This window comes from Xiphias gladius, chromosome 17 (assembly GCF_016859285.1).
Source record: "Xiphias gladius isolate SHS-SW01 ecotype Sanya breed wild chromosome 17, ASM1685928v1, whole genome shotgun sequence".
Classification (NCBI taxonomy): domain Eukaryota; kingdom Metazoa; phylum Chordata; class Actinopteri; order Istiophoriformes; family Xiphiidae; genus Xiphias; species Xiphias gladius.
The window spans coordinates 17,529,051-17,546,690 of NC_053416.1; positions in this window are offsets into that span (position 1 = coordinate 17,529,051).

The window sequence follows — 17,640 nt, forward strand, 5'->3', positions numbered from 1 at the left end:
CTGCACTAAACACCTGTTACTGAGGAAATGATCAACATTGTTATGAATCATTATGAGGATGTGGATAATATTGTATTTGTGTGGGTGTGTCCTGAATTTCAGGACACACACAGTCTCAGTATCATGTATCAGTGAGTCGCTAGGTTTTGATAAAAGAAAGCCTATATTGATGAACAATTAGGCTACAGTGAAATTAACATCATGCCGTTGATATCGTGAGGCAGTTAAATCCAGGCATTTTGATATAGGTAGCCGATCAGCTATAAATCGGGATGAGAGCTGTCAAATTCTCCCCACTGTGCTCCATTAAAATACTCAAGCCTTGGAGAGTGGGTGCCCTGCAGAGCCACAAATATATATTATAATGGTGTTTAGTTTCATTTTCAATTGTATAACAGCAGCAATGAACGAAGCGAGCAAGCGGTTGTTTTGCATCTGTCTCAGTGATATTTAGCAGGTGAGCACAGCTCTACAGTGAAGCTGTTAGTTGAGAGATTAATGAGTGTCTGTGTAAATCCTCTCCAAACCTTCCTGCCACAAAAGATTCACACTGTCATCCTGTCTCTTGTTGTAAGCCCAAAGTGTGCACTGAAAATTGTGTAAATATGGGGAAAAAATAGAATTAAAATAAATACAGTATCATAAAACGTGGTCAGGACAGCCGCGAATGAAAGTTGCATATTATTAATACCGCCGTGGAGACCACCCTAATACTGATGAAGGAAATAATATCAAGTTCATGTCGTGCTTTGCTCATTTGGAAGCATTTGCCTTCAAAACCATCGTCCAGGATTTTAGTCTCATTTCATACAAGCAAGTTGACATTTGTATTTTCTTTTTTCACATGACATTGCCGAACCTTTACTACACCTCTAAGGTTCTTACATGCTTTATTACCAAGATATAGATGACAAGATTGATATCACTTTCACCTATGTGCATTTAGAGATCGCCAGCACATAGTCTCTAAGTGAACTTTTAAACTCGTTTAACAATTAGGTATAACATGTGAGAGTCTCTATCAGTTCATTGACGCACATAAATACCATTGGCTTCTTGAAGATCATAGCTCTCAAAAATCAGAGCCACAAGAAAGGTTGCAAGAACTTTTAAAAGTTTTATTTTGGAGAATTTGTCTTTGAAGCTGTACAGCTATGAAGCTGTATTTCTGATAGTGACTAGCACTTACTGAAATGGCACAGTATCACAGTAAATTGATTTCTTCTTAGTCATTCCAAAATATTTTTAAGTGCAGTGTCTGTAACCGTTCTTACATCAACACTCACTTACGCTTCTTTGAAAAAGCAAAATAAGTTATCCACGTCTTTACTTCAAAGAACACATTTCAACATAGTTATGTTTTCAAGATTTTTGAAAACATAACTATGTTATGATTTTTAGTGGGAAAAAGACTGTAACACCTCATGGTTACTTGGAAGTAGTGAGTGGACCCTGTTTTAGAAGCTGTTCAATTTAAATTTAGAGGCATAAAAGATCCATTTATTGGTCCCAACTGCAATTTTCAGTCATTCAGAGGACAATGTTGTTCATCAACATTGTTGTGACAAAGAGTTTGAAGTTTCACGTGATCTTTGTAACCTCCACACCATAATCACAAACACATACTTAGCCTGAGGCCATTTACTGAGCACAGACATAATTCTACAGGGCACACACTGAGCAATTGAGAGCAGTAATCAGAGTTTCTTCAATAACAAAACGACCTGCATTCCTATGGATATATATACTGTATAAAAAGCTATGAGTCTCTGCATGTAGCACTTAAAGAAAATGAACAGGGAACACAGTGGGTCAGCCGTGATCTATTTTATAGGATTTCAGAATGCCTGATGGCCATGTTAGACAAAAAAGAGAAAATGACACATGATTTACCATAGACGCAGTGTGGTAAAGCTAAGGTATTGTTAACCTCATTACATTGTGCATTCATAGCTGTTTATGGATGCAGGCGAGGAAAAAATTGTAACATGCGGTTTTTACAGCCAAGAGGTTCATAGTATAGTTATTCATATGTGAATGTAGAGCTCCAGACCAGCAAAGCTACAGTTTGTTTTTCATGTTCTAAGGAAGACAAAGCAAAGCTAATCATCTTAAAATAATCTAAAATATTCAACAGAAAATTAGTTCCAACAAAACTTTAACTTACTATCTAAATTGCTGCTATGAAGTGACTTTTGATATCTTGTGTGATGTTTTGTGTATTTCTTTTTTTTTTCAATGAGGGTAAAAAGAAAATCTTTCTTGGTAATTTCTTAATAACAACTTTTATATTCAAGGGACAAAATAAGCAAACGCAATACTATGGTTTTTGGAAGCAGTGTCCAGATTTGAACTTGATAGAATCATGTTCAAGTTACTTTTAGTTAATATATGAATCCAGTAAATGAGTGAATATGACTTTGATAATATGTTCAGTGGAAATTTTTTTTTAACTTTCACACACTAAAAGAGGTTCCAAAGAACTGAGAACAAATAAACAATCTTAGCCTCTCTTAGGGTCAGCAGACATTCAGTCACCAAGGGATTTTGCTGACTTGCCAAAATCGGACTTGGACTAGAGGGAATTCCATTCACCTCTGTCAAGGAAAAGGGATTACAATCATTTTAACCTGACCAAAAAATAAAAAGTAAAGCTCCAGAACTGGCATCAAGTGTGTAACAAAGTGAAAAATTATGTGACACAGAGGTTGTTCTTCTTAAAGACTGGGGATTAGAAGAGGCTTACAAGATACATTAGCATCAGCACCCCATTTTTTTGATTTCCATACCAGCCAGAGGGCTCTACTCTTTCCACTGTTAACATCCATCTGAAACCACTCTCTCCGCCATCACCTCCCTCAAATCCCTTTTAGTTTCAAACCACAGCTTTCCCAGTTTTCATGTCAACATTTAGCATACTGGGTTAAAGCGCTAGCCAGGACTACAACATATTTGTACAATTGCACAATATTTTGCTCCACATCCCCATGTGCAAATTGAGAAAAAAATAATGTTACACAACTCAAAGTGCCTTACATGAAATTATCTGTGAAAATAAACTGAGTGTACTCCAGAGCTGACGATTATCGGTCCACATATCCTAATGAAGGATTTGTGGACCTATAACACTAGTTGAGAATTCCAGTAATACCTCCAGTCTCCACCTTGCTTCCTTTTCTGGCTATTTCTCATATTGTTGGGAGTAAATGTCATTTTTCTAATGACGGATGATCTGTGTCTGAATAAAACAGGCTCTAAACTCTTGCCATGTTTGTAAAAAACATGGAGGTTCAAATTCTGTAAGTGCTATGCAGAGGCAACTGGACTTGCTTGAAGACTTGCTTGGAGGTTCAAAGCAAAACTGCATAAGACATATGGTACTATTAGTAGTTGAAGGTCAGGTATATCACAGAGACCCATCTGCTCAAGAGGATACTTCTTTACTTTGACCTATGTCAAGACCTGATCCTTCTTGAGTCGGCAGGTCCGCTCTAGGTTGATTAAAAGCCTTTACATCCTTCCCTGAGAGGTCAGGGTGCTTTGCTACCCTTAAAAAAAACTTGGATAACACTCGGCTCTTCTCAGAGATCGCAGGGATTCCTACTCCACCTGAGTTTCCACCATTTGAACGTCTCAGGCCTAATCTGCAGGTTCTTGTCTCCCTGCCCTCTGTGGCACTGTGACTAAAGAAAATAGATCATATATCTTCATAACCACATAATTTCAGGTGAATGTTAAATAATTTTAAGATCTTTATAAGCACGTGGTTAGATTTTATCACGGAGCTCCAGACATAGTTGAAGTGAAAGGAGATTTGTGATTAACTGACTTTATAAATTCACAGTCAGGTGATCACCTGTTCAGCCATCATTATGTTATTATAGAAGGACGTAAAATGTTTGCCTCACTTGTGTTAGTGACGTCCTGGCCTGATTGCAAGGTGATGTCTGCAGTAAAAATATCTTTCATTTTACATAATCTGGGAGTGCCATTTCCCCTGGTGTATAAAAGAACAGCACGATGTTAAAGGGGCAAACAAACATATTTTATAGAGCTGTTTGGCTAATTCTTTACAAACAAATGACTGTTAGAATTCGGAAAATATTCCAGTGCCACATGTGAAAAATGTATGACTTCTAAAATTAACTGTTCAGACAAACTACTTCATCCGAGCCAAAATTCCACATCTATAGGAGCCGCCACGATGAGTATTTGGAACAGCAAAGGCAAGCAGTGGGATTCAATATATTTCAAAATTTGATTTGTAAAATTTTTGTCTTTTAACATTAGTCATATTAATTCTTTAAATCAAAGAATGGTCACGCCAATATACAGTTAGCAGTAAATATAGTTGAAGTTCCAAAATCCGGAATATTTCCATTCTATCAAACCCAGTTTTTGATATTGTTCATGACTGGCATTTATTCTGCTATAACCATTTACACACATTTATATTTACACTCATGAATTACCTCTTTCTTTGGCAGTCGTGGGGTCCGCTGTTCTTTAACTGGATTCAGATGGTGTGCAGATGTACAAGGGATTCACAGGAATCAATGCACGCACTTACTGGACAAAATTTGGAAGACATGAACCGACGCATAGCAACAAGACAGTTGCATGATTTGCTTGCTGTAGCCATGCTCAGAGTGGGTTTTCTGCCCCAAGTGAATGATAAATATCTAATTTCAAACTGAGCTCTGAGACTTGTAAAACATTAAATTATTTCCACCAGTAACCACAGGTGTCACCAAATCAACTAGAGCTTTGAACAATAATTTGTTAACCCATAATTTGAATGTTGCAACACATGGAGAGTTCAGTATGTCTGAACAGTCCTAACAGTCTTCTAAAGTGTGGAAAAAGTCATATGGAAGCAGTGCTTCAGACTGAACAGACATCAGTCCTTCCATCGAGCCTTATACACAAAGACCTTCAAATCAACACAACACCTGGCACTGGAACAAAGAGTACAAGAGGAAAACCAGAGAGAACTCATGTCCTTGCTGTAATCATCAAGTAAAAATGTGTGCATGTATGAAAGCCTGAGTGCGAAAGCTTCCATCTGCATGAGAATGAAGGATAACATATGTTTCCACCTGTCCACATGTGCATCTTGACCCTGCTCATCGGTGAACATGCCCCTAGCATTGTTTTATGACTGGAGCTCCACCAGCTCTGAGCCTCCCAACACCTGTACAATAAATCACCAGCCCACTCCTGTAGGTGTTACATAACCCAGCAGTGGTTTACTGATGCCGAACACAAAACTGCCTGCAATGGAGGCCTCAGAGGGTGTGGGCAGGGGTCGACTCACCTTCTACATGGTTACGTGGCCCTATGAGACATAGGTGACATTACAGGTGCTTGACAGAGAAGAAAAACAGTCATAAAACATGTTGTTTGGGACCACAAAAGTTGTCCAGAAGAGGAGGTTGGTTTCTATCCACGTCTGCAGGGGTAAACACACCGTAAGAGAAACTCCAAGAGCAAGCAAAGGCTGCCGACAAGTCACTAATATATACTGTATGAATTATTGAAAAACATTAAAATACTCAGGTGAACATGAACATTTATTGTAATAATCGATATTTTTATAAAAGCAAATGGTTCAGATGACAACTTGTATGTGAAAATTGTTGTACGCAGCGACAAACCAACTGACAACTGAGCCACAGCTCTATGATGCATTTCAGAGTCTTTCAGTTCATTGTTGTAGGTTTTTCACCAGCAAATTTACTGTCATCAGGGTTGTTTTTGGCAGCAGTAGAGCAGCATCAGCGAATAAGCTCTGAAAACCGCCTACACATTGCACAGAGTCAAAACAGACAAACTTAGCAACTAGCTGATGAACACTGTGGAGCCTTTAGTGGCTAAAACTAAGGCCTGAATGATTCCTTCAGGAGTTGGTGTGGATTAAGCCAGAGCTCAAAGGACAGTGAATACTAGACTAAATAAACCACTGATGAATGATGAAAGGAAAAAAAAATCTGTTAATATGAAGCTTTAATAAAACATATTGATTTTAAATTTGGAAAGAGAATTGACTATTGTTGCAGTTATCCATGTAAACAAGACATCATTAGAACAAACTGTTTCTGGTGTTGGACCGCTATATGAATTTCATATGTTGGGTTTTTAGAAACAAATATGGAAATCTTCTGGTTCAAACTCTGATGACAGTTTTACAGCTGGGATGTGAACTAGCTGCAGTTTCCTTATGAACAAAATAAATATGTGACATGCAGAGGGGAAAAAGTGATGTGAACACAAACTTAAACTTAGTCCAAATATGAGGGTGTGCAATGGTGATATGATGTGCTCATGAAATCCATTCTCACCAACCACAGTCCAATCCCAGTGAGATGCCAAAGTGTCAGAGACAATTTAAGAGTGAGCAACAGCTGACGCCTGGTCAATAACATGAGGGGGAACACTGCCCCACACTGTCTTGGTGTTCCTGAATGTTTGTGCCTGGTTTGTGCAGATCCCGCCACGTTCTGCTGAGAATGTTCTGACTTGTGGCGTGAACTTCCAAGAACAAGAAAAAGTTTCAGGAAGTCCCTCAGTGTGGAGCCAAGTGTTAATGCAAACCCTTTGACTCTACAGGAGGGAGAGTGGAGGAGGTGAAGCCAACTCTCGCTCAAGAGCAGCACAGAAGAGTGATACTTCTCTCTCCATCATCCCTGCATGAAATGTCTGTTATTGTGATGTAAATCAAAAATATAATTGAATCTTCTCTCTGGAGGTCCAGCTGAGTTGAGTATTTAAGTTCTGTGAATTTGGCTCAATTTGCGTACGTTCCCAACATGCTGCTTCATGTTAAAAAAAAAATCAAGTGTGTAGAGAGTGCAGCTTCCTATTGCATAATTAACTACACAATAGGTAGTAAATAGATACAAAAGTGCACCAGATGATCTCAGATGCATGTGATTGACGGAAAAGCAATGCAAGATTCTTGGAACATTAATTTTCCTAATTCTGCAAAAGTTTTATTTTGATAAATACATAGTGCCTAATAGAATATTGTTTCTTTTTACATATCAGATAAGATATATTACAGCATATTCGAATATTTATTGTAATATAAGACCTGAAAAGGTTTTTGTTTTTTCTGCAGATATGAGGTAAGAAAGACAGTTTGGTGGACTTTACCATTCCCTCTCCACTCAGAGTCTCTCAGCCAAATCTTCTGGCAGCTGGCAGCTGGCATTTGGCCCACAAAGAGCTCTCCTAGTTTGTGTTACGTCAGTTTCGATCAAATGAATGATGGTAGAATTAATCCCTGACAGACAATGAGGTGACTGCAGTCCTATGTCAGCACTGGCTTCAGTGTGGTTATTCTGTGTTATGTCAGCTGTCATATGTTTTTTCATCTTTAGTATGCTACAGCAGCAGTTCCTCCTAACCACCCTTTTTTCCCCTCCACACTGTGTCCCTACAGAAAGAGAACATGCATCCTCTGAAGTGAAGGCTTATGTGTGACGGTCGGTGTATTTTAATTTTGTTTTGAAACCATGAATAATGGATGATATTGTCACTTAACAGTACTTTTTTAATAGCAACACAGATCCAAAACGAATCTTCACCCTGGTGTGAAGTCATTCAGCTTTAACAAGATTGTTTAGTCATTCGTAGAGCGTTAATAGTGTTGTAAATCACATTTTGTGTATCAGCAAAACAGAATTGGGATTATGATTCGTACTTCTGCTAAAACCTGATCCCAAGCTGGTTGCTGGTATTTCATAGCTTTTGCCTCACACCTCAGGAGAGCAGTCACAGTCTAAATCCAATTACAGCCATTTCCCAGAAGTCCCAAAGCCCCCATAAAGCCATCAGGCCTCATTTCACCCAGGTCACTTCACACACAGAAGTGTGAGGAGCTGACTGCTAGAGTCATACAGAGGTTGATGAAAGAAAAAAAAATGTTTTGCAAATATTGCAGATGGGTGAGAGGGTGAAGATGACTTCAGTTCCCTCAGTCTGTCATCCAGTTCATAACAGCTCATATGCTCTTCATGATATTTGGGATGACTGTGGACCATTGTGCATGCCTCTAACACTACAGTCACACCTGTGTAACATACCTGTCAGGAGTCTCATCACTAAAAGCTTTTTCTATGAAATTAACTCAAACAAACTTGAAGATTCCTGCCACTTTTTGAACTCTAGAATTTCATATCTGCCTCATTAAAATGAACACAAAATATATGCAAAAAAAAAGTAAAATACTGTACATGGTATAGTATTTTAACGGCTGTAGTAAAATGAAAATGCAGCAAACGTCTGCACCAGTCACAGATTTGCATCAGTCCTTTTTGAAATGCATCAAAATAACCATGAGATATCAGATGATGTTTTTCAACCAAACTAAAAATGGAAAGTACCAGGGGATGGGTGTGAGGATATGAAGGTTGTGCGTTCAGACATATTTTGGAGTATATCGAACACATAGAGAATATGGATGGAAAGTCTGGAACTGAACTGTGCTGAGTGGTTTGAGAGGTTTCTAAGGATGTTTGTCATTATTGATATTCTGATGTGATAACTTGGCACTAATGCAATCCACTGTAAATATATGAATTTCACCACATCCATATGTGCTCCTCCAATAGCTCAGCTCAGATTCAAAAAACAACCTTTTACAGCCACCTTTTGAATGTAGAGTGGATGAGTGTCTGTTATGCAAACTATGTCACAACTGTCACTTTAAGTATGAAGCATTACCTTTTGGGTTCATAGGTGCCATTGGCTCGATCATAATCACCAACCAGGATATGTAATGTCTTTTTAACCTCATTCTACCCATCAACTGGTATGAAGTGATACTGTATGACATGAGTGATATTATACTGACTGGCAGCTTTTTATGGGTTTATGTTCCGGATTTGTCACTATTTGTCGTGATTACCTCATTTCTGCTGTGCAGTTTTGATGCTGTTTTGCCATATTGAACTGCCATCTGGGGAATCCTCACTTAAAGGCGTCGACTCCATCAGGCAAACAGTCTTGAGGATATACCTGGGGAGCTATACAGGCACAAAGAACAATTTTATTCAGACTCTTTCTGTATTGAATATGTTTCGTCTGTTGACTGATGACATTACATGCAACTCTTAGCCGTGCCACCTGGGCTACAGTTTTATTGCATCAAACCACCCTTTTAATTTTGGTATAAGAACTGTAATGGACAAAAGTTTATTTTTGTATCTTCATGTCTGCAGTACAGTGTTATGGCACTACTTTGTTAAAGACAGAAAGCTGGACTGTTTCAGGACCATATTTGAGAATCATAACTATCTTCCAGTACCTATTGAATTAGTTGCAGGTCATGACTGTGTGATGTGTGCCTTTCAAATTTAGAGCAGATATGTAAAAGCTCTGGAGGTATGACGCATTTGACTCTTAAAACTTTGTGAAGCACAATTATATTCATCATCAAACCAATCCGTACTTATCTTAAATACTTCCAGCACTGTGTAGCATTTACTCATTACTTATCATGCAACAGATGTTGCTAATATCAAGCCTCTAAACAGGCACATTGCAAAACTGCATTCCTCCATGATGTTACCGTGACAAGACTGATTTACACACATACTGTAATACTGTCCACATACCTCTGTCTGCTCACTGCCCATGTAGAAGTCAGGATAACTAATGACGGCTTGGTGTAATTCCTGGAAAGAAGTCAAATATGACTGCCTTCCCAGGGCCTGATACAGTATCTGCTGTGTCCACACTCTTCATGAGATGACCTCAGACAGCCTCATACACTGCAGGAAAAATGACCCAATGTGCCCTCTAACAACTTCTCCACTTTGCAATGCCTAAATTGTATGTTAAGTGTAATAAAGCACAGTATATCATCTACAGTGGCTACTGTGAATAAATGTAGTAGATTACAGAGAAAATTTCAACACATCAACCCCCTAACAATGAGCAGTAACACTACTTTCTGTCCTTCGGGGAAACCAGGAATACTGTATCTACTCTAATCTTGATTCACTCTCCTAAATTCATTTGCTATCGGCTAACTGTATTTAAACAGTTACATAGATCAGTCTTCTTATGCTACATGGAGTTGTTTAAAATCTTTATATTTCGTGCTGGGGATGGTGCAATACATAAAACCAACCAAGAGCCGTGTGGCAGCCTTAGTACCATGTCGTACCTGTTTAAACAGAGAAGACTTTGAGCATAAGCCTGGCCTTTGCCCAGGGCTCAGAAAGGCTTGTTATTAAAATGACAGGTGGTGTCACTTTTTACACTTCCCTTTGAGGTAGGGCCTGTAACTACTCTCATGTAAAGAAAGTGTACTGAGGGGGAGGAACAAACTTTACAAGCATGTTGCATAATGTTGAATTTCCAGGGGCACCCCTCTCCCCTATCGTCTGCTCACAGGTGAAAAAGAGAATTCACACGGACATGCTTCGTTTCATCACCCTGAGGCAGCTGCTGTCCAGAAGTTGCAACGCAATCTCTGCATGCAAAATATTTGGCTGTAATTCTAATATGGTATTGTCAGCAGCTATAAAAGTATACGAAATGAGTGTTGGCAGATGAGTAACAACAATAGAAGTGCGGCATGAACTCACCGTTCAATGTTTTAGCCCACAAACAGAGCAGATTTGACCTTATATGGCTCACTGAAGCTCTGCACTGAATTATTGAGGTAACGAAAACAGCACATTTTTTCCAGTCAGTTTCAGAGAACTGTACTCGGAGTTAAGATCTTTAGTTTTTGAGCCGAAAAAATGCAATGCATTCCTTCACAAATCATAAAGGGTAAAGATCTCTTACAACGAGCTATGAAACTGTTCAGCAAAATCAAAAACAGACAGGAAGTCCCCTCTTCAACATGTCCACACGCCTGCAAACTGCAAAGTCCTTTAAATGCTTTCTCATTTTTGAGAAACTATACTGACATAAGAAACAAAATTGCCTTTTGCTATTTTATGTGACTATTTTGAAAGTGTTTCCAGTCATTGTGACTCATTATGAAAACAAAAAACTGTGTTTCATGCAAGTGATTTCTACTGAGACAGAGATGGATACATGTCAACTATCACCAACTAGAACAGGTTCAAAGTATATTTTACTATTGGATTGCTGCTTTACTTAAATATTTGTGCCCTTTTGTAAAATACTGGGGAGTTTAGCTTCTTTAGTACTATCTGTCAATCTGAGAAGCAAATATCACTTTGGTTGGACTCCTCATAAGTTCATTGGCATATGTATCCTGTAACAGGGGGTCACATGGACTGACTATAAATTGTAACAGGGTAAAAAGGTTGGGAACCAGTAGTTTTTCCACAAAGACACCTGAAGTCAGTCTGTGGCACATGTCTGTGATTATAAAGTAACAGTAGTTGTGTAAGTTGGACAGTGGGAGTGTGCATTATGTTGGTGACAGGGCAAACCATCCTGCCCAATGACAACCACTAATCACACAGTATAGGGTAAGCAGTAAAGATACAGATAGTAATCTCCAAACATTTTTTTTTTTTTTACCAAACTTGCAGTAACTTGCACTATTTTGAGATCTCTGACATGGTAATTTGTGGTAGAGACAAAATACATTCCACCCTTGAAACACATATGCAACAGAGCACCTTGACCTCAGTAAGAGACGTCTGTCAGAATGTCTCAGTCTGTTTTAAGAGGTGGAACAGTAGGGAGGTGGAACAGTAGGGAGCTGCAGAAAGTAAAGTTTGTCTCAACTGGGAAGCCTGTGGCAGCAAGCATTCACCCTGCTAAAGTGTCTTTGGGCAAGGCGCTGACTCCTCCGCAGCTCCAGGGCAACTCTGCACTTGCTGACCTGAGTTGCTGCAGAGAGCAATGACTGAGAAGAGAAATTTTCCTTCAGGGGATGAAGGGAAAAAAAAAGAAACACTTGGTTTTTGGACATTCTTTGTTCAGTGTTTACCTCACAGATCTCTATAACTAGTGATATACTAAGACAGTAAATATTGAATACAGTATTACTGTATACAGACTTGGACAAAATAATGGAAACACCACATGACAAAGGACCTTAAAAACACTGCACTAGATCAAAATTACAAACACAGTTGCAAAGGTGAGTCATAACGCCTCATGACAATTAGAATGACGTTAGCATTTTGATATGCAAGTTTTTATAGCAGCATTACTTGGAAAAAGCTCAGAGGATGCAAAAGCATCTCTGACCAAACAGTTTCAGGTATTATAAAGATATATGGCAAACGTGGACAGTACAGTTATCTATTCATTTTAAAGAATGTTTCTTTTCAGATGTTGCATTGTGCATGAATTATCAGCAGTTGTGCCAACACATTTGCTCTGTGTGCACGAAAGCCTTCACTTGTAAGGAGTACATTACTGCCTTGGCTGCTGCTTCAACTGCTTCATATGCTGCTGGTTAATTTAAACTCAACAATGCATCACGTTTTATGAGCTCACTGCGTGTTATGAATGTTAAACCTTCTCCTAAGGTTATGCAATAAATTAGCAACAGACACTCAAACTGGAAATAAGTTCAAGGTTAGGGAGGCCAAAATTTATGATCAAAATGTAAATAAAATTGTTGTCCAACTGACAACACTTAAAACACAGGGCCAGAAGCTGCTTTTTTAAAATCTTATAATACTAAAGTTGACAAAAACTTATTAATGTTTTTTCTGTGGTCCAAAAACTTAAATTTCCCCTTTCAGTACACAGAAATCTAAATTAAGTTACTGTATTGGAGGGTTGGTAGAGTAGTCCTTGACTTGACTATCTTTCAGCCTGGTATCATGTTCTGTAATGGCAACATTTCTGCTGATTTAAACTGACTGTATGTGTTGTGCAGGAAACTACTGCAACATATTATGTTAGTGTTGTCTGTAAACATTAACCTGTGTTCTTAGTTATAAAGTGTCCTTAAAAAAAGTCAAGAGGCTGTGAAATTGTACCAATCATCAGTGAAATAGGCTTTAAAACACTGCGGTGACCTAGCAGAGACTCCTGATGAACCTTCAGGGAACTTGCCAAGAGGTCAAGAGTCATTAGAGGTAGATAGTTACCAGAACTGAGAGTGACTGATGGTTTGACTCAGACAGTTGTCCCAAGGTGGGGTCATGAGGTGGTCAGTATCACCCTTTTCACTCCTGCCAGCTCCAAGGTATCATTTTTCTCCCCTCGCTAATCACAAGTGAATTTTGAAATCTCATTACAGAGAGTCCGCTCACGGCACAGTTGCCTACATCTCCGTCCGCTCTCATGCTAACTCTTCTCTTTGACCTTAACTAGTGGCCAAACAGTCAAATAAAACAGGGCAGGGGTGGAGTATGGGAGGGAAGGATTGCAAATGGATAAAGTCATATGTTGATTGAAATATGTTGATGTTTTCCAGAAAACTTGCTCATCTGAGTTTTTTCCAGTCTAAGTAGATGGAAGTAGGGCACTGAGGCGGGGTGTCAGAGTTCCTTAAAGGCCTCACTGCACATCTGCACTGTCCAGCAGATGACACACCACAATCGGGAACCACTTCATCTAAAGGTCAGATGATAGAATCTGCGGTTAGGCACGCTTACAGCAGGAGATGTAGCAGGAACGTTTCTGAGTCATACTCATTCATATTCCGTCATTGTTGTTGAGTGTTATTATAAATGACAACACCTGTGATGTGCAAAGATTCAAACATAATCCAGTTTTTAATCACACTCTGTGGCAATAAACACAGATGGAAAAAAAAATTTTACCTCAAAATTCAGATTTAGCACAGACACACTTGTTAACCTCAGCTGGTCATACTCCTCTGCTCTGAGCAATCGCTACAACTGGGAGTGTTTGCACAAATGTGCATGAGAATGTAGGTTCATCTCATAAAGATGGAATTCCCCAATAAAACCTATTCACTTAATGATACGGCAGCTGCTGGTCTGCTTTACTTGGACTGTCCACGCTGTGGTTTAAAGGTGGGACTCACTGCGGTCAGTGAGCAAGTGTCAACGCTGGCTGGCACCCCAGATATTGCACACATATACAGGACATCTGTTGTTTGGCAGCATGAGGAGTCATCAAGAGTATAATTCATCACCATCATTATCGTAATCATCGTCGTCATCATCATCGTCATCATCATCAACATCATCATCAACATCATCATCAACATCATCATCATGTTGTTAATGGTACATGTTTCTATGCATCATCATCAAAAGCAACATCTTTTTTTCATTTCTCTGAACCGGTACTGTGGGACGGGGTGAGCTTCATCCAGAAGACAGATGTTTTCCAAAGAGGTACGACATCTGCTTCAAATGGTAACTAGTTTACCAAATATTTTAAAACAGTAGCGAGAAACAATATAGCCAGTGCCCCGAATGAAGACAAAAGACACTGTGCTCACATAGGGCTACAATGACATCTGTCTGGATCAGGGCTCAAGTACACACCCACTAACACTTAAGACCTGTTACTCATTAATGACGAACATCTGTAAAACAATGTCAAATTTGTATTGTATAAAACAAATCGTAAAGGCTACATGGCACTGGTTGCAGTATTTAAACTACTTTCATTGATATTTCTATGCAAGTAGAAATATCTGCACCATGTTTAAAAGCGTGGGAAGTAAACAGAAGAAAGAAAAATGAAAGTCCCCTGGATGTAGTGAAAGGACTTTAAGATACAGAGCCCGTTGTATCACTTAACAATCTGTGTCAGACTTTGACACATACTTAGATAAGTTAGGTTTAGCGTATGGATTTCTGTAAATATGTTGGACCAAAGATTGAGAGGAAATAGTAAAATAAAACTAAAACTAGAGTTGTCTGATGCTAAGCTGGTATAATGTCTACCCGTTTACTATCATAATTTGGCTAGTTACTGTAGCATGCTAACATTCTAAAATTTTCTAATTAGCAGTATACACAAAGCCCAGCTCCTTAGTTGTGCAGGTACTTAGTCATAAACCAAAGTATTGGACAAATTCAGATTTTGGCAAGATGATGGTGGTAGATAAAAAGCTAAGGAATAACCAAAGTTTTCATAATTTATTCCCAGGGGGAACATAAAAGTGTACATGCATCAAATTTCGTGGCAATCCATTCAATGGTTATTGAGAAATTTCAGTAAAAACCACAAATGTCAACCTCGTGGTGCCGCTAGAGGTGAAATTAACCACTGCCTGAATAGCGTAATAGCATGTCATATAAATCACTTGTAAGTTTCTTAGAATTAACTGTGGGGGTTTAAACAACCTTGAGCCAGAAGATTACATTGCATGACATGTGAGCATCTCTGCTTGATAAATACGAGAAAAGGCCTGAAGGCTACAGACTAACTGCACACAATGAACTGTTAAGGCAAAAGCAGAAAGTTAAGTCCAGCTGCCTAAACCTGATATATAATTTATGTGAGAAAAAGTTATCGCCAAGCACTTGTACTGTAGCACAAGACAGGCTTTTGATCATGTGTTATACACACTCCCAAATTTGCTCTCGCTCAAGATTTAGCTCTTGCTACTATGTGGTTTGAATGCAGTTATTGTCGCTTTGGACAAAAGCATCTGCCAGATTAATGTAATGTAACCTAATGTAGCATCTTTAGTGTGTGATCAGAGCCGCACAATATATATGATCGATTGGGCTGTGTAAAGGTTTTGTTAAAATGCTCTTTTTTAAGATCTTAAACAAACTGGCAACCAGTCTCCGAAAAAAAAACCAAAATCTGTTTTGTAATTATAGTCTCTTTAAATACACAAAGCATATTGTATTCTCCACATTCAAATACTATCAGGAAGAGAACTGATTTCAAGAAGTTTGGATTTTCATTGTTCAATAAAATGAATAGAATCCCCTATATTTTAAATCATGTACAATACATTTCTAAACACAGCTGAAATTAGTCAACAAATCAATTATTAATAGTTGATGTATTTGAAACTGTAGCATTCCACCTGTCAGTCAGAGATTCCTTGTGAATTCTCACAGACGTTTGTCCCAGTGGGAGATTGGTGGTGAAAAGACAGCTGCTTTGACTTTGAGACGTATGGGGCCACCATCAATGCAGCCTGAGTGTTTTTGTCTGCTCTGGTTGCCAGTGAAGTCCCAAAGCATGAGACAGGAGGTGGGAGCAAGCCAGTATCAGCTCATGATATCATGAGAAAGGAAGCGAGTTGTGCTAAATGTTCCTAAGATCTAATTTCTAATGTCCATCTGAACTACACGTGGAAACAAAGGGAGTGGACTTGTAATCCACAAATGATACAAGTTTTTGTATGTGAGCATCAGTATCAGGAAAAGGATGAGGTTAGGTGATGTTTGGATTGTGTTTTGTCACCATGTATTCCCGTTATTTCTGCCACCCCCTATACAACGTCAAGTGTTAGACACAGGGTCATCTTAAAGCTTCACAAAGACAGTATCTGTTGTAGGACTATTGAATTGAATTGAGCACAGATTCCATTTAACTGTAGCACCTGTTGAATCCTACTGCCGGGAACTGAAACACAACTGTAAAATCAATAAACTGAAAGACAAATGTTTTGCAATCAAACATATAATTACAAATGTCTCTTTAACTAGAGGTAAGTGATAAGTGGATGAAACTTTTGGTTCTTAAGCATATTACTTCTGACACCTCTTTAAACAGTCAGCAGGCCAAAACTGCCTCTTTTGTTATGTCAGTGCAGACAGAAGGTTCTCAGATTGTTTTGAGCTTATTTGTGATAAACTGATGGACGGATTTTGGAAGGCGCATCCGTTTTCTGTCAGCATCTATTGGGAGCCTTGACGTGATCAAATCCTTCCCTTTAAGTGGTCTACATGTTGTGGTTCAGCACCTGCAAGTATATGGCGTAGCCTACAGGAACACATGAAATGAGAGAAATCGCTTTCCCTCGCAAACAAGATCAAAGAGTTAACCTCTGCTAAAATGTCTATATGTCCAACACACAGGGAAACGACAGAGCAGAGGGGAAATAAGACCGCATGGCAGTCTTATTAAAGGATAAATCCCAATTTTTCACACTAGAACGATGAGTGTTTTCACTGTGCTGATCTCTGGCACATCATCACATCCCTGCACAGGACACACAGTGAGACACTGCAGTGTTTAGTTTAATCCAGAGGGATTTGTGTCTGTAGAGTTTAAAAGGTCATTTCTACTTGTCTCTGATACTGTGATATTGGCTCAAGTCTGACATAGTTTTACATGTGGTACATTGCCTAACAACCATAATTTTAAAAGTGACTGTATGTCTTACAATGAACAGATACCAGCAGTATTGGCAACAGAGACCTAAATTTTTACTGATTTCACTTTAAGTTTTGCTGTTGTTTTTATGTCACTGCAGGCCTGAAATAGACAGAAATACACTGATTTGGACTGAATTAATTTGAGAAAAACGTTTGACACAGTTTCACAAGAAAGCACGTATGATATTTTGTGGGCAAAAATGTTTTTCATCTTAAATTGAGTGTTGTTGGCATATGGAAACACTCTATAGATGCTGGTGATTTTGTTCTTCATTTTTCTTAATTTGCTGCTCAAGTCAAATATAAAAGGAACATTTTTAATCAATCCAGCAGTAAGGTGTTCATCAAACAAATCGTCTTTGAAGCTGTGAGTATTTTTCAAAGGCTGGTCGGCATCAAAAGATCATGGAAAGAC